This window comes from Amborella trichopoda, chromosome 9 (genome assembly GCF_054954075.1).
Source record: "Amborella trichopoda isolate Santa Cruz 75 chromosome 9, AtrichopodaSantaCruz75HAP2 v2.0, whole genome shotgun sequence".
NCBI lineage: Eukaryota > Viridiplantae > Streptophyta > Magnoliopsida > Amborellales > Amborellaceae > Amborella > Amborella trichopoda.
The window spans coordinates 32,479,921-32,498,785 of NC_142344.1; positions in this window are offsets into that span (position 1 = coordinate 32,479,921).

The window sequence follows — 18,865 nt, forward strand, 5'->3', positions numbered from 1 at the left end:
AGCTAAGGCAGATCACCCTTCTAGGGGGTGCACAGAGGTCGTCCCATATTTCAAAGGCGCCATGAACATCCTGGAAGGGTGGAGAGTAAGGGCTTTGAAGGAAGAAGTAACTGCACAGTGACTAGAGAGTTTGCTATTTCCCTCTTTGGAGTCCTCACTTTATAAACGATCACAAACTGATAGAAGCTCAATTACAAGAAAAGGACACTATGGTTTCCTAAAGATCCGACCATGCTGAGGAGGCCATCACTCACCACAACAAGATAATGAGCCTGAAGGTGGTGATAGTACAGCTGACGCGAGAGCTTGATACGTTGGAGGAGGAGACCGCAGTTTGGGAAGCAAAGGAAAAGGTGCTCGTCAATAATATTTTGACCCTTGAGTTCTCCTTGGAGGAAGGGACTGCCTTGATGGAGCATGAGGTTGAGATGGTGGCAGAGTTGAAGGGACGCATTCAATAGGCTAAGATATCAGCTGCAACATATAGGGGAAAGATCAATGAAGTGATTGATCGATTTTGAAAGTGTTGTCTTATTTTTTGTTTCTTTTTCTCCTTTTTTTTTTTTTTTTTCGACACTTGTAATATTCCCTTGCTTTATGAATAAAATTCTATTTTTTCTTCAGTGTGATGTGTTTTTTTTTTTTTTCCATTTGCTTCTCTGCATTCTCTCTCTTGCTCTTGTTCATTGCTTCTGCCCCTTCATGGAATGGGACGTAGAGGAATACCCTACACCTTGTTATGTTTTATGACAAGCCATTGTAGCTCCAATTACCTCTAATTGAGGAGCAGTTACTTCTTCTCTCCTTAATGTTTGATTAAACATGGGCTCATAATTTATTGTTCTCATAATGTGTTTGTTTGAATGCATTTTTCAGCACCTTGCTCCTTGATGTGGAATAAAGAGGAAGCAGGTCAATAAAGCCTACAAAATAAGTGCAAATTTCGACAGTCTCAGAATTGCCCCAGGATTGGTCAAAGATCTTCCTCAATACTCCAAAAGGCCACTTGCCATGTTTCATCATAATCAGACATATTTAAGGCAGTGAAAACAAATAAATAATTTTGGAAAAATTGGCCTTTAGAATCCTGAATGGATCCCTGTAACTATAACTATCTTTTTTGTGTATCAAACAGTTGTGCGACCATCGGTATTGGATCTGACAAGGTTGAAAACCCCTGTGGGTCAAGTTTCAGCTTAATTAGGCACTCCAAGTCAAAGTTATGGGTAAAATACCATAAAGAGGTAGGCCGCACACTATTCCTATGTGGCCACCTTGCACAAAAACACCATTAAAGGTGGTTGTTTTCATAGTCACAGGTAGTGACTTTGAAGGCTTATATCTCACTTGTTCCAGGTCGGATCATGCTCAAATTTTGTGAGCATATTCGTCTCATCAAGACGAGCATTTCGATATGTGGTACGCCTTGTGACGATGCTCGAACAGGGAGAAAAACTAGATAGAATTTGCTGATCTGTGATTAAGTTGCAAAACATTCAACAGCAGTGCGTCCCACTCCGACGACTAAATCACGATGCTCGAATACCTGATCAGCAGGAAAACAATTGCATTATGTGCATAAGGTTGGTGGCTATCTTTGGCCCGAACCCTACGTACGATGAACGGTTGGGTTTCACACATGGAGGAGTCGAAGTTGCTGTAAATTTCAAACGTCGAATTTCAAGATTTCAGCCAAATTCTCAAGACGACAAAATCTTCATCCGGACACGAAATCGAGCTGCGTTTATTGAAACGTGATCAAAACGGCATCCTCATTGTGATTCAATGAAGAAACTGAAGAAAAACATCAAGGACTGAGCACACTATCGATCCAAAGTTTTCAAGATTTATTCAAAATTTAAGTCTCATGGTCGTGGCTCAAAAACATGATCCATGGCTCAAAGTTGGTATCTAATCGATCGCCATGCCAAGCCCCATAAGAAAACAATCGTCTCTCAATCAAACAGGCATCAGAAGAACCCCGGATCAGTCATAGAAGATCACACAAGTTCTCTGGCAGTAGTAAGGACTGTTTTGGAATTCCACACATTGTTAGGCAGGGGCAAAACAGTCCTTTTACACCCATTTTTAAAATTTCTTTTAATTCAATTAAAGTGTAATTATCTTCAATTGTAGATAATTTTTTGGCATTCACTCATGTTTGGGCCCAATTCTATAGAACCATACAAAGCTAAATTGTAAAAGACGCTTTATTCATTTCTTTAATCAATCAATAAAGACTTCATTTTTGCTTAAGCTCGTGGGTGTGTCATAAAGAGAGAGAGAGATGTGAGAGAAGAAAAGTTGGTACCTTTCGATAAGGCAATTTTCTCTCTCCTCCCCTCTTTCTCTCTCCTCCCCTCTTTTCTCATTTCTCTATTCTTCTTATGATCTCTCTCTCCCTTTTTCTCTCCTCTTTCTCATCTCTCTATTTCTCTCTCTTATTCTCGTCTATCTCTCTCCCCACTCTCCTTCTAAACACAGTCGGCGATGCTAGCACCGACTGTGTCTTCTTTCTTCTCTTCCTCTAAACACAATTGGTGAAGCTTAGTGCTGGCTGCATCTTATCTCTCTTCTCTGTCTAATACAGTCGGTGAAGCATAGCACCGACTGCATCTTCTCTCTCTTCTCTGTCTAATATAGTCGGTGAAGCCCAGCGTCGACTGTATCTTCTCTCTCTTCTCTGTCTAATACAGTCGACGAAGCTAAAGCCGACTACATCTTCTCTCTTCTATGTCTAATACAGTCGGTGAAACCTAATGCCGACTGCATCTTCTCTCTTCTCTCTTCTTAAACATAGCTGACGAAATCTAACACCGACTGTGTCATATTTTCTCTTCTCATTCCAACCCAGCTAGCACTGCCCAGCGCCGACTATGTCTTCTCTCTCCTCATTTCTTAAAGACAACCGATGAAACCTAGGGCCTACTACATCTGTCTCTCTCTTCTCTTTCCAACCCAGCTGGCGATGCCTAGTGCCGACTGTATCTTTCCTTCTCTTCCTCTTCCAACACAGCCGGTGATGCCTAGTGCCAACTATGTCTTTCACCCTCTTTTCTCATTCTTTCTCTCTTCTCTTATACTCTTCTCCTTCTTTCTTTCTTTTCCTATCTCTTTTTCTCTCTTTCTTATTTTCTTACTTCTTATTCTCTCTTTATGATTTTCATTCTTTCTGTTATCCTTTCATTTAATTAAGAAGGGTTGAGATTAGCCTCTTAAGGTAGTCTTGTCGTCTAGCCGTAATATTGTTATGCCAAAATTACTGCGCTTGCTTTATCGCCACGATAGACTAGCCATCGTGTCTAGCTAGTCAGTATAGGTATTGACATCTAGTAGTAATCCTGTTGAGCTGGTTTGAGTTACCGAGCCCGTTTTACTACCACATCAGGCCAATTACTCACCAGCTTAGTCACTTTGTTGATTTCCCAACCTAGTCAAATTTTTCTTTCCCTCATCTTTCTTCTCTCATTCTTTCCTTCTTCTTTTGAATGTACACGCCTGTGTATGTTTACCCAAAAGGCTAGGTGAGGTTCACTAACCCACCTGTCTCATAACCTTTGCCATACATGTGTGATTGCAGAAAACAGGAGAATACAAGCCAAGGTAGGCGATTCTGAACCAGTTTTATTACTGGGGGGTTTGCTTCATGATCTAAGAGGGTGCCCACGTGAGCCATCCCGAGTAAGTTCTGAACCCACCTTAAAATTTCTCTCTATCGGTTGATAATACCTGCCCTTGCTTTAGAACGAGGTTCTCGAGAGAGTGATCTCAAATGTCCCGGGTCTCCCCTGAAACCCGAAACGTTTGCCGCTCAATCATCCAGATCTGGTGGGGCAAGATTGAGGCACCTAACCAGCTTGACAACTCCACTGAGGACTTACTAACTCTTAGTCAGATCGTTCTTGTTTGGCTAGTTTCTTCTTTTATTATCTGCTTTTATCTTTTAACAGTTCACTTATGGCTTGCGGGTTCTGTAACCCATACATCCGGATCGGGGATTTTCTTATCCCTGCATTCGTTAGTGTCCCTAAGGAACAAGTTCCTTCAACTTCATTCCCAACCATCCTTTTGAGCAAAGACCCATTGTCTAACTCCCAGGTCTTAACCTGGACCGGTGTGAGGTGGGACTTAAAAGTCCCTCACTCCCCATCTCCTCCTCGGGTGGAAATTCCACCAAGGTACCCTGCATCGAAGCACTTCTGTTGCCACACACAACATGCACCCAACCACTGGCAAGTCACTTGCTGACCGTACTGCCGAGGTACGCCGAGAGGCTGCTCAGCCCCTTTCTCTAAAAGGCAAGCAAGTTGTCATTGCTTCTGTGGGTCGCTGCAAGACTACACCTCACATTCTTGAACCACCACGAGTCTCTATCCTTAAGGGCTTGACACATAGAGACAGAGGCCTTGTGGCCTTAACCTTTTACACACACAACAAGGCTCGAGGGTTACCCACTCGAGCCACACCTTGGGGAAACCCTTGTGCTACCTCGAGTCAGCATCCATAATCAAACCTCGCAAGACTAGGTCCGGCACACGCTGCTCACATGCATCTCACTGCTCGAGGCAATGGTGTCATTGCAACAAATTGAGTACACAGGAGACGACCTCCTCGTCCTCCTACTCAGCACACACAAGCACACCCTGTAAGGGGCAGGCCTCCACTTGTTCCCTTATAGACACCCGCTCGCAGTTCTCGGCCTCTTAAGGCCAAACCACTTGCTCGAGCCTGGGCTAACCCCCAAGTCACCAGTGATCCTTCTTCAAGGGGTGCACACGCGTCGCCATTTCAGACAAACCCTCGCCCCTGACCCAGGCGTTCTCATGAGTCAACCCTGCTTGTGCTTGCTCCTCCTTCTTCGGGCAAGCACCTTCAGCCATGATACTCAAAGATCTTTCTTAAAAGCACCATCTCGAACCAGCCCCATCACTTCGATCTCGTCATTGGAGCCCACAAGAGAGCTCGGGGCAAAGACCAGATGGAAGATCGAGTCCTTCATCCACGCCGGCCCAAGATGACCCCAGTCCCTGACCCTCATTCCTTGCCGCACCTGATGGAGACGACTCTCTCTTGTGCAAGAAGAGCCGATCAGCCGTAGTCCCAATCATAGTTTTTGCATGAGGTCCATCAAAGTCTCAAAGCTAAACGTGATAGAGGTCTGCAAATTTTGACTAAGGAAGTGACCAAGGCAATCAAAACAATCAGTTCTGATGACCCTCTTCACCTGAAGCCGTTCTACCCTCTTCAGACGATGAAGCTTGAAGAAGAGCTCCATGGAGCCCTACACTGTGGTTAGTGTCATAGAAGATGACCTAACCACTCAATAGCAACAGCCCCAAGACCATCGAGAATCGGTCCTAATGCGATCGGCATAAAAGAGTCGAGTTTCGTCAGGGCATGCTGGCCCCCTACTGACCGATCTACCATGCACGAGCCATCAAGTTCGGAAGCCCTCAGTTGCAACTAACTTTGATCTCCATAGAGAAACAGTGGGCGTAATGGTCGTAAGCGAGCCTGGTGACGCGCATGAACAAGTTTGAGGATATGGGGCGCATGATGATGGAAAAGATCAATCGTATAGACGCCTCACGACAATCAGCTGACCATGAGGTCAATTCCCATCACTCAGATGGTGCACCTCCAAGGTAGCCCTCTCCCTCTGCTTCACAAGACAATTCTGTCCCTAAACCCGTCTCTCAGGCAGACATTGATGCTATGGTGACCCATAGCCTAAAGAACAGACAAATCCCTAGGATACAGGGTGCAACGCCTTATCAAAGGTCGTACCCCTCATACATTGACCAGGTCCCGTTTCCCTCAGATTACAAGAAAGGGAAGTTTCCTCAATTTAACAGAACCACATCCCCGAACTAGCATATTTCCCACTTTCAGGCAGCATGTCGAGAAACAACGGCTGACCAGAGACTTCTTCTCTGTCAATTTGTTGAAAACCTTGACGACCCAGCTTTTTAGTGGTATTCTCGACTCCTTCCAAACTCAGTACATACATGGGAGGCAATGGAGAAACTATTCTATTAACACTTTTATGAGGTCGAGAGAGAGGTCCAAACCATTGAACTTCTCACGTTGACTCAAGACCCCGATGAGCCCATGGAGCGGTTCATATCGAGATGGACAAATTTGGCTGCTCGCCATCCTAATCTTATGCCCAAGAAGGAAGCAGTCCAAACTTATGTGCGGAACATGCGACCTGAAATTGCTCTACACGTCGAGGCTTCAAATCTTACTTCCATGTCAAAGCTGATCTCTAAATTAGTTTGCATAGAAAGTCTATCAAGCCACCACAGTGAGTCACAACAACAGCCTGCAAGCTTTGGGAACAACCGGGGCAATGTTAGCTCTCGAAACAACACACGGGGCAACCAACAAAAAGGAGTAATCAATGCAGCCGTCACTGTTAATGATCCGAAGAAGGCTCCCTCGATCTCTCCAAAGGGGTGAGCACAGCAAAGACATCTCCCTAGGTAGGTAAGCAACAACAGTCGTACAACTGCGTACCCCCGCTGGTCAACCTTGAACAGGGTGATTATTTCACCCGGCATAGGAACAAGGTCTACCCCTTCGAGAATGAATGGGTCCCTACACTGTTTCAGTTATTATTGGAACAAAATATGATTTAGCTTCCAAAAGCCAAGTTCCCTGAGCAAGCTGGCCTTGACACTTAAGGCAAATTATTGCGCTTGTTATAGAAGGATTAATCATCCTACAGATGACTGCTACACTCTAAAAGATATTATCGAGGCCCTGATTCAGGAGGGTTAGATAAAGTTCGAAGACTTATAGAAGGCCTTCGGGGCAGCAGAAGCCTCCCATGCAATAACCATCTAGAAAGAAGACTAAGCCCCTGGTATCCTTCACACCTTCTTCGTTATAATGCTTCATGAAGGCATAATCACACCAAAGCCTACAAGGCAACCTCGACGCCATGTTCAAGGGATTGAAGATCATTTGTACCCGTATCATCAGGTATGGGGCCACTACCCTATGGGAATGCACCAGTTTCCATGATATATTCACAAAGAAAATGTGAGAATGTCAGGAGTTTTACAATGTTCCAATACGTGATCCCCAAGCCACTCCTCCATCAGTGTAAGAGGAGGACCTCCCAACACAAGACCTTCTTAATAATCATTCAGACTCTGCTGAACCCTCGAGTTCCCATCCATGGATAGGTCACCCTGCGCGAAGCAGACTCAAGCCTTTAAGGTGAGAAGCAGTTCTCCAAGCTAGGGTTGTTCACAAGCCTAGCAATGCGAATCAAGTACCACCTTAGAAAACCAAAAGGAGATGGGCACCAAGGGCTGCTCGTTGAAGAAACAAGATGACTCAACCACTAGTCGAGCAGGAATTTCTCAGGCCCCTTCCCCCATTGCCAACCTTACTGGATTTTATCCCTAGTACGATCCTCCTTCCTTCTCATCAAGAGGATGTCCTTGCGCCATCTTCCACTCAGAGCACGTCCAATGAGGGTGATATAAAAGCACTCCCCAACGGTTTAGGCAAGGGAAAGACCAAAAAGACCCCTTGCAATCGTCCAACCTTGGCAATGACATAAAAAGCTGCCTAGAATGGTCTAATGAGGGGAATGACCTTAAAATTCCCCCACTTTCTGACCCTTCTCCTTATTCTTCTTTTGCTTCTCATTCTTCCTCTTCTATGTCTCTTATAGGTACAACCGTGATATGTTTAGACTTCGAGGCTCTTGACAGAGAACTTGAGGGATCAAACATAACTAAAGCGTAATCAAGGCGGTTGAAAAAGACGCAGGCTCAGGCAGAAGGACTCTTAACAGTTGTTGATGCCCTGGCAGCTACAACCAAGGCAGAGCCACCTTCTTTAAAGAAGCACAAAAAGTTGAAGCCAAAGAAACCCCAGTGGCCCCCTGAGCCCATCCTTGAGCATAAATTGAGAGAATCAACAGCGCAAAGCTTCTACTCTCAGGAAGCTTCCCACATGGTGCTAATCTCAGGAGCATCACGCATTATGGGGCAGATAAATCTCAAATTGGGGAGGACGCTGCAACCTCCACCACAGAAGTCAGGCACCTTAAATTATCCTAGTCCGCCATTGCCCCCTAATCTAAAGACTAATCAACCTATCTTACAGCTCCCTGGGCTCCTTCCCAATCCCAATACTTCAAACAATCCACTTATTCTCCAATTCCCTAGGATGCCTCTGATGCCATATACTCAACCACTTTCAAAACCTCAAACCACCATCACTCGAACTAAGCCCGCTGTGCAATCAAGTCAGCCAGAAATAAACCTCTTCCACCCAAACCTGTTCCTCAACTCAACATACTACCGAAACCATTGGCAGGACTAGGAGCATGAGGCCTTGATCAAGAAAAGGTGAAATATGGTGTGATAGGGCATCTACGAAAGCTTCCAGCTCTCCTCAGAATCTATGACACCCTCATGCTCTCGAAGGATTACTAGATGGCTTTGATTCAGGCTCTCTCTAACCCGGAGGTGTACGGGATTGAAGTAGAACCCATTGAGGTGGACCCGACAATATGCCAATCACTTTTTAAGAGGATGATATACAGCTGGGGGAAAAGTTACATAATCTCCCTCTCGTTTTCACTAGCGAATTACATGCATGCCCCATCAATCGAATTATGTTAGATGGAGGGTTGGAAGTCAACCTTATTCCAAGGAGGATCCTTACTGCATTGGGATTAGGGTTCGAGGATCTTACTTCTACCCATGTCACGGTTCAAGGGTTCAAGAAATCACGAAAGAAGCCAGCTGGCATAGTTCGCCTTTGTTTTAAGATCGGTGAGCTGAACGACTATGCCTAGTTTCATGTAATTGACACCAACACTTCCTACAACATTCTCCTAGGTCGGTCATGGCTCCATGACCAAGGAGTGGTTCTATCAACGTTGCATCAGTGCTTCAAGTATAATAAAGATGGGAGACATCATACAGTCTATGCTGACAAAAGACCATTTCCTGTAGCCAAAACTTACTATGCTAAGGCTAAATATTTTTGCACAGATCTGGTGTCACCTCAGAAGCTGAATGAGGAGGATCACAAGTCTACATTGAAGACCGGATCTTCGCCTCATGAGAATGTTGAGGATGTGGGGAGAACATTGGTAAACATGTTCAAGGAAGAGGTGAGGCAAGGAAAAACTCTTCCTTTAACAACTATTCATTCTAGCATCCCCGCAATCATCCCTGAAGAAACCCCTTCTTCACTTCAAGAGGAGTCCTTGTCCTCTGCCCCCAAGTTTGGACCACCTTGGCCAGAAGTTGAACCATAGGTCATCTCTGAGATTGAGCAAGTTATGGAGATAGAATTCCCAGCTCCAAAGATCACCTATACACCATACCATCAAAACGTTCTGCACATCCCCATCACACTCTTGAAAGTAGGAGTGGCACACGAACCGTCGTGAAATATTTTTCAAACCCTGGTTGCTATAAGCATAGAGGATGCTCCTTGGATCATCGACCAGCCACAAGTTTTATACTTTTCGGGTATGATGGGAGGAGAGCAGGTTGAGAAAGGACAGTCTTCTTCCCCTCAAGAGCAAGATCCCCTAGCTGAGTTAAGGAGCAAAGTGCGCAGTCTTCAGAGCCAATTGGAGGTCATGCACGTTGCTTCAAAACATCTCAAGGAGTTCGTGCCTGAGACCAAAAGGTATGATGAGTTTGAAGTAAATGCACCACTAATGGAGGCCAAAGCCCCTCAAGATTGGACTATTTACAGCGAACAGGCTCGTCAAATAATGAGGAAAATGAATTATGAACCCTTAGCCAATCAAACTTTAAAAGGAGGACGACTCCCCATTTTGAAGTCATTGAAAGCACAGCAGCACTTCATGGGGCTAAACAAGGCTTAGGGTATTAGCCTCTTGAGACGATGAAACCATACAACAAAGATATCCAGGAGAGAAAAAGAAGCATTTTATTAATGAGTGCAAATGTTTCACAAAGTGTTGGCAAAAGAAAAGGCATATTAAAAAATGATTAATTATCCTTTTGATCTCTGCCCTGCATGCTGTGGGAGAAGTCTTGGTGGTCTGGATACGCTCCTTCAGTTCGACCACCATCTGGGTCTCCTCCTCCATCGCCACAGTTTTGAACTCAAGGATGCGCTTGAGTTCAGACAATTCTGTAACCAGAGAAGCCTCCATGACCTCCTCTGGATCATCTCCATCTCAAGACCAGCGAATTCCTACCTTAATATTTAGCATCTCCTCCCTTATCACGACGATCCTCTTATAGCTGCCTCATGCCTCCCACTTGAGATGCTGCAGATGGCCAGTTATAGTGGTCTTCTTCTCAGTGCAGGAATTTATCTCCTCGTGATGATGCAAGATGGACTCCTCTAAGGAGGTTAACCTACTGGTCTCCGCTTCATGATGCAGTATTCTCGATTGCCAGCTCTCCAGCTTATTTAGCGTTGAATCAAAATGAGAAAGGACTTCGGGTGCACTCCCAATCACAACGATCGCAACAAATTCCCTCAGTTTAGCCATAGCCTCGTCCAAATCATTGAATGGCAGTGCCCTTAACCCCTGAAGGCGTGCTCGAAGCATGCCTCCAATCATACTAGAAACCCCGCTAAAGATGGGCCTAGATGATGTTGTTGGGATTACTACAACTGAAGAGACTTCGGCTTCGAGGACCGGGCTAGTCGAAGTAATAGTCATCTAAGCCTCCTCTAAAACAATGGCAAAGTCCAGAGCTTCTTGTACCTCAGACTCAGAGGCAACCCCTGTCTCAACCTGCCTGGGTTCTTCAACACCAGTCTCGTAGCCTTGACCCTCATTTATGGAGGCCTCCACTTCTGTCTCAGCAGGATCTGAAGAAACCTGATCCCCTTGCTCTTCACCCTCCTGAACTGTCACTTTAGCATTGGAAAGTTCAGGACCATCCTCTTCGCCTTGACCCTCGCCTACGGGGACCTCTACTTCTGTAAGCATAGGTTTCGTAGAAAATTGTTCCTCTTGCTCCTCGCCCTCTTGAACTGCCACTTCAGCGTTGGCAAGTTCAGGAACTTCCTCTTCCCTCTGGCCTTCTCCAAATGATTCAGCTTCAGCCATCATTTCTTCCATTTGACCTATGCCCCCATGGCTAAGACCTTCACCACAAAAAGCTCAACTCCCTCATCTCCACGATATGTGCCCTCAGGAGCCGCAACCTCTTGGTGCTCAGGGGCATCATTAACTATGGGCCCTTCTTCTTGGGTCATAACCCTTGCCTCAGTTAGGGCACTAAAGTTCTGAGGTACGGAGGCCACATCAACATCAGAGCCCCTTCTTGGAGCAGTTGCTTTGGGGCCTTCTGCCTCGTCAGTCTACATCCAAGCTGGCTCTGACTCAGAAACTACCCTCGGACTTCGAGCCGCTTCCCCAAGATCCGTAGTCACTTCCCGATCAGAAGCAATAATAATGAGCTCAGAAGGGCCGGAGTTGTCACTTCAATCTTTGAAGGAGAAGAAAATAATTCAGGAGAGACAAAAAATGGCAAAAAAAGCGCAAAAGATGATTATAGGGGAGTTGCTAAAAGATCAAAGGAGGAGGAGCTACCTCTTGGTTCTGAGAACATAGGAAGTTTCGCACCCCACGTTTTCGAGTACGCCCACTAAGTGAAGACGGTGAATGAGTGTCGATGGCAGTCGAGCGTTTCCTTTTCTTTTCCTTTGTCAAAGAAGGATCAGTCACTTCAAAACTCCCTCCTTGAGAGGGACCCTCAACCAGTTTACTGTGGGGACCACTCCCTACCAGTGCGTTCAAATCCTGAATGGGACGCTTCTCATAACTTGGGACTCTATGTCCCTCATCCCACTCAAAGATGGAACTAAGATTATCAAAGATGCTCCAGTCCTCGCCTTCATCGCAAGAAGTCCGGTGGGGCTTCATCAGCTGCCATCTCGCGTGAAAACCTAAGGCTTGCTAGTTAGAGGGATATTCTAAGATAAACACCGCGCCAAGAGTAGGGGTATCCACATGTCTCCTCTACCTGGCATCCTAGCACTAGTTACTATTCTCCCTTTCTAGGGGTGATAATCATTCCAATATCCTTTGCTGGTAATCCTCCACCAGTTTGCACAAACCTCAGTCATTCGAACCCCTGCCAAAGTGAGGCAATGATTTCTGTCATTTCGAGACATGTGGATCACATAGTCTGTATATGTTCTAGCGATCAGCGCTTGCCGAGAGTCCCAAGCTCTTCCGGTTTCCCTACTTACACTTTGCCCCGACGCTTTTCAAAAAACACAGAGAAGGGGCAACTCTGATCAAGCCCGTGTTGACGGGCGAAGCGGTGAAGGAAATACCCCTCTAGTCTGGCATTGCGTGGAGTCCGATAAGGTAGAACTCCTCCTCTGATGCTCAGGATGAACATGAGCTCCCTAATGGTTGTTAGAGTGCCATCTAGCTCCTTCCCTAATTCTTTAATGAAAGCATGATCGATGAAGCTCCCGACCACGAATGAGACTCACCGCATGTTTAAGGAGTCATTCCCAAATAAACTCCGAGCTCGCCCTGGGGTATGAAAGATAGCCTTTTGGTTGGCAATCCTCATCAAGAAGGCCACAGTTTACCTCCTGAGCCTTGGTGCCTAACATAGGTGTCAAGGAAATAGGCCCCTAGCCACCCGTACACGTAATGGATGGGGAATGGAGTTTTAAAATCCCCAGGAAATGCCTCTCCTCCTACAATTCCCTCCCTCTTTTCCTTTGTAAGCCTTTACACGGGAGATGGCCCCTAAGCCATGGTAAATATTACATAAAGCTGGCTGATCAAGGGCATGCTCACGCCCTCTTGCCTTGTCGCAAGCCACATATAATACGCTTGGATGAATGTCCTCTACCCATCCAGGGAGCATGAATTTGCACAAAAATACGGCCAACTATGCAGCTAAAAAGGCGTAGTCATCGCTGGTCTCGAATTGATACACGGGAGGCGTCCCCTTCACAACTGCCTTCCCTTTCCCATTCGAAGTACCTCCACTACCTTCGGGATAATCCTCACAGAAGAATTTCACCCATTTGGTAAAGGTCACCCAATCGTTACTAGACTTGGCAGTGAACAATTGGTAAGCCTCGAAAATATTTTGAAGACTGGTGGGCGGCTCTTCACTCCCCAAGCTAGCACCACAAAAAATGACCAAGTTCTGGGGCACGAACTCATCATACATGGCCCCGATTATCGGAAGGGCCCCAGTAAAATGAAGATCTAGCAAAGATATTCCTGCTTCCCTTGCTCAAGAAGCCAGGTATTGCTAACATGCCTCCATGTCTCTAGTAATACTGTCACAGTATTGAAGCACCGATCATAGTAGCGGCCCGAACACTGGACCATTGCTAATAAAGAAGCACGTTCAAGAGTGCTTCTATGCGACACCAACACCTTGGCAGTCCAGGAAGAGTATCCCTTCAAGTGTTGGTGCTCCCCCTGAATTTAGAGGCCTTTTGCTTACCACATTAGTAGCCCCTTTGCCTGTACCATTTGTTTCCCTTGGATGAGCAAGTTCTCCCTAGAGGCTATGTCCCTTTACATGCAATGAAGTAGTGTCATCCCTTCTTCAATACTGTCACTTCCATCATTACCCTCATGAACTTCAAAATGAACGGGGTCGGTAATGAAGGTGACACTGAGAGGCCGGTAAAATCCTGAGTGCCGACCTCTCCCTCTCTTGAAAGCTTCGTTATGTCAGAAATTCGGTAAGAAAGGTCAGCCATTGTAAAATGGCTCAACGATTCAAATCGAAAATTACTAAGGCACTATATCAGCGCCAGCTGGACACTCAAACCTTAGCGCTGGCTGCGTTTCCTAATGCCTAGCGCCGGCTGCGTTTGCCAATGCCTAGCGTCGGTTGTGTCTGACAACACTTAGCACCGTTTGCGTTTACCAATGCCTAACGTTGGTTGTTTTTTATAACACTTAGCACTAGTTGTGTATGCTAACCCTTAGGGCCAATCGAGTCTTCCAACACCTAGTGTCGGCTATGTTTTCTCATACCTAGCACTGGCCGCATTTACCAATGCCTAGTGCCGGTTTCGTTTGACAACGTCTAGCGTTGGCTATGTTCAGATCTCTCATACGTGCCATGGACTCCATGGGTGATGCCTCCAACCCTGCTGTGTCTCCTGACAGCCGTCGCCACATCCTTCTATGTCGTCTGACACACGTCTCACATGTGCGAATAGAAACTGCCTGTCTTCCCTACAACGGTTCACTTCCTGTGACTGTCCACGTCCACGTCCTGCAACGGTTCACCTTCCTTGCGACAGTCCACCTTCAGCGATCGTTCTGTTTCCCTTGGCCCTTCGGTGTCTCACTAAAACTTCTCCTACATGGCTGGAAACTCATTGAAAGACTTTTCCATGCCTGCGTCTTGGTTGGGAAGTCACCAAAACTCCATCGGAAACCGTCTGCAACTTTTCCTAAGTTATAGGGAAACCCTCGGTAAACTCCCCCTTAGCTCCCGAAAAACTTCCCAAAACTTGTGAAAATGCCAACTATTGTACATTTTGCCTCTTTTACCGTTGAAGATCGCAGCCGGAGTTCTCCTGCTTCCTGAAAAACCTGCTGTGTTAATCGAGAAACTCCTACAACTCTTCCGTTTCTGATAATCCCTTGACAATCTTGGTGAAACCTTCCCTGTAAGGCTTGCTGGAACGCTTGATCTCTTGTCGAAATCCCTCTGCTTGCTGGAGATTTCACCCGAAAATCCTCTACACATTGTTAAAAAAATGTTATTTAAGTTTCTTATCTTCGGTGAAAAGTGAAGGAAATGGGGTTTTACCTCCTTATATAGCAAACACTACCCTCAAACGCCCCTCACAAACTGGGAATCTCAGTTGCATTCAAGGAAACCCAAACGATGATGAGCCGGGTCGGGCTTTGACCCAAGGCCCAAGGCAACTCTCATCGTAACATGTAAAATGAAAAAAAATAGGCTGGACTGGGTCAAGTTTGGCCTGAGGCCCAGGAAAAGTTTCATTTATCAGCTCATCAAGGCCGGGTTGAGCTGGAGCTACTGCAGCGCCGGCTATGCGATCAAAGTGACCTAGCGCTGGTTGAGTTTCAACAGCCCTAGCCGGTCGTGTTCAAATGATAGCACGGGCCGCCCTCAGTGTCGGTTGTGTTTTTAATAACCTAACACATGCTATGCGGTCAAAGTGACCTAGTGCCCGTTGTGTTTCAACAAACCTAGCACCGGTTGTGTGCTCGGTAACTCAGCGCCAATGGTGGCTCATGTCGTCCTCATCACAACCTAGAGTCAGCTGATTGGTTAAGAGGCAGTGTTGGACGACTTCAGCTCGGGTGTATTTTCAAAGACTTAGTGCCGGCTAAGTGCTCAACAAGTAATTGTTGCTGCACCTTACGCTGGTTGTATTTTACGCAACCTAGGCCAAAGCTGTGCGTAAGCTATCACCCCTAATAGAGTCAGGAGCAGGCCACTGTCGCTCATCATAAGTGCGGGTCAACACCCGTACTGCAGCCCATTATCCCCAGTGGAGTTAGGGCCATTCTTATCTCTTCAATCCCCAGTGGGTTTGTTTCACACAAAGTCACTACTCCTTTGCTATATTATCCTCAGGGAGTTGGCTTAACTATTCTCCATGAAGTCTCATCTTTCACCTCCCGGGAGTCGTACTCACACCCTAATCCCCAGTGAAGTCTGCTTCCATTTGTCATCCCTCGTAGGGCCACTATCTCCATTTGAACCCTCTGCTTGTGTATGACATTAACCACTTTATCCCCAGGGAGTCAAATTGTCATTGACAGACCTATTCCCTATGGAGTCTCACCTACATGGTGACCCAGACCATAGTCCATGCTGCATGACCTTAAACTGCACAGCTTGGTCTAGATGCATGACCCTAAACTACATGGTCCAAACTATATGACCTTAAATTGTAGTGGAGATCTAGTTGCACGACCTCAAACTGCACGGTCCTCGTTGTATGACTCTAAACAGCATAACCATGGTCCAAACTATATTTCCTTACATTGTAGCGGAGGTCTAGTTGCACCACCTTAAACTAAACGGTTCTAGTTACATGACTCTAAACAACATAACCATGGTCCAATCTATATGACCTTAAATTGTAGCGGAGGTCTAATTACACGACCTTAAACTACACGGTCCTTGTTGCATGACTTTGAACTGCATAACCATGGTCCAAACTATACGACCTTAAATAGTAGCGAAGGTCTAGTTGCACGATTTTAAACTGCATGGTCCTAGTTACATGACTCTTAACTGCATAAACACAGTCCAGCTGTATGACCATAAACCATAGTGCACTCTACACAGTTCCTGGAGTCATGACCATAAAACTCGCCCCCTCATACCCGTACACATCTTTTACGTGCATCCACACGCACGTCTTCTCTAACCGACCCGATCGTGTGTGCACACCACCTTCACTACCTACCCAGTGAGTCCATTCACTTCATTATCCTCCATCACTCCTCAATGAGTCTCACCCGTGCTCAAAAAAATGGTGAACCATTCCGCCACCTATATTCGTCATAAGCTAGTGCGTAACCACTTTCCACCTTCCTTCATACATCATCCATCTTTCACGAGTAGCCTCGTGCCATCTCCCCAACCGTGAGCTAAATCACTACCATACTCATTTCATGGCCCCTATAGACTACTATCCATCCCCATTATGGTCTAGCTGTACGACCTTAAATTGTAGTGCACGTCCGGGTTGTATAACCTTAAATTGTAGTGCACGTCCTGGCTGCATGACATTAAAAGGCTTCACATAGGTCCTGAGGGCATGACTTTAAACATGCCTTCATAAAAAAAAATGAGAAAATAATGGGCATGGTGTATACCTTAATAAGGGAACGCCATGAGTAAAAATGATGGACGGGCATGGTCGCGAAACCATGAGTAAAAGAGTCCTGGGCATGGTGAAAACCCGAAAGGGCATCGTGAGTAAAAATGGATGAAAAGGGGTGGACATGGTCGAAAGGTCATGAGTGAAAGAGCCCCAAATAAAAAGGAAGTTGGTGAAAACCATCTCTATATCAACGCTTCCCAAGTTCAAGTGAAAATCCACAAAGGATGCTTGGACCAATAAATAGGTTGATGCAACACTCGCCTCAACAGATGGCTTTAGCCCTCACTCAAAAAGAAAAAATCCCTGGTGACACATACCAGGATCCAAAAATACGAGCCTCAAGGGAAAGATTCTGACAGCCTGAGTCCATTTATAAAAAAGGACTCAAAAGATAGAAGATTTACCAAGAAGGCAAGACAAGTCTCATGACAAAGAGCATCATTCTCACAAGGTCACCAACATACTTCCAAGATGTTGAAGATGCCTTAAGGAAGCTAAGTAAACCATGACTTTGGAGCGGTTAGATGATTGTCGTAGCTACAAAGCAGTGGGTAGGGGTGGTTGTACCTAGAGCGGGTCACCTCGATAAATTGAGCTACCCTACTCACCAAGGAATAACTGGTAAGTCATGAATTTGGAGCTGTAATCAGATGATTTTCGTAGCTGCAAAGTAGTGGGTAGGGTAGTTGTACCCAGAGCTGGTCACCTCCACAAACTGAGGTACCCTACTCGCTAAGGAATGACTGATTCACGAACCAGATGATGCCGACGCAAGGACTTTCAGCATACCATTCACGTAATCCTCAAAATGTGGCTCAACACAAGTGAATATACACAAACCCAGATCAAATGGGAACAATTCCTTTCGACATGGCACTCAAATTGCCATACGGGCTTGATTCTCACTGGCGAGGTCCGTACAAAATCCTCACCTTCAGAATCACAAATAGTCCGCACGAGGGTGAGGACTTCGACAAGATCCTTAAAAAAAGTCTCTTCTTCCCCTAAAGTCTCCATGGACAGACCCGTGAACAATTCATCCCTACGTTTGAGCATCCTAGTTGCACCATGGCATGAATCTCCTCGGCATTCATGTGGTCCTATGGAAAGGAAGAAAAAAGTAATAAAGTTGAAGAAAATTTTTCGAATGTTGTCCTTCTCCCTTATCTTGAAACGCAACATTCTATGGGGCAAGCTGTTTGAACGCATTTTTTAGCACATTGTTCCCTGAGTGGAATAAAGAGGAAGCAGGTTAATAAAGCCTACAAAATAAGTGGAAATTTCGACAGTCTCATAATTACCCCAGGATTGATCAAAGATCTTCATCAATACTCCAAAAGGCCACCTGACAAGTTTCATCACTATCAGACATATTTAAGGCAGTGAACACAAATAAATAATTTCGACAAAATTTGCCTCTAGCACCCTGAAATAGACCTTATAACTAGAACTATCTTTTTGGTGCATCAAACAGTTGTGGAACCACCACCATTAGATTCAGCACGGTTGAAAGTCCCTTTGGGTCATGTTTCAGCTTAATCGGGCACTCCAGGATAATGTTATGGGTAAAATACCGAAAAGGGTTAGGCCGCACACTATTCCCGTGTGGCTACCTTGCACCAAACACCATTCAATGTGGCTGTTTGCACAGTCACGGGCAGCGAATTTGGGGGCCTATATCTCACTCTTTCCAAGTCGGATCGTGCTCAGGTGAGCATGTTCGTCTCATCAAGATGAGTGTTTCGATAGGTGGTACGCCTCGTGACAATGCCCAAGCAGGGGGAAGTTATTGATCCATGAAGAAAGTTGTAGAAAATTCAGCAACAGCGCATCCCACTCCGGCAACCAAATCACGACACTCGAATACCCGATCAGCATAAAACCAATTGCATTAGGTGCGTAAGATCCGTGACTATCTCTGACCCAAACCCCGCATATGATGAACTGTTGCATTTGACACACGGAGGTGTCAAAGCTTCTATAAATTCTAGCCGTCAGAATTCAAGATTTCGGCTAA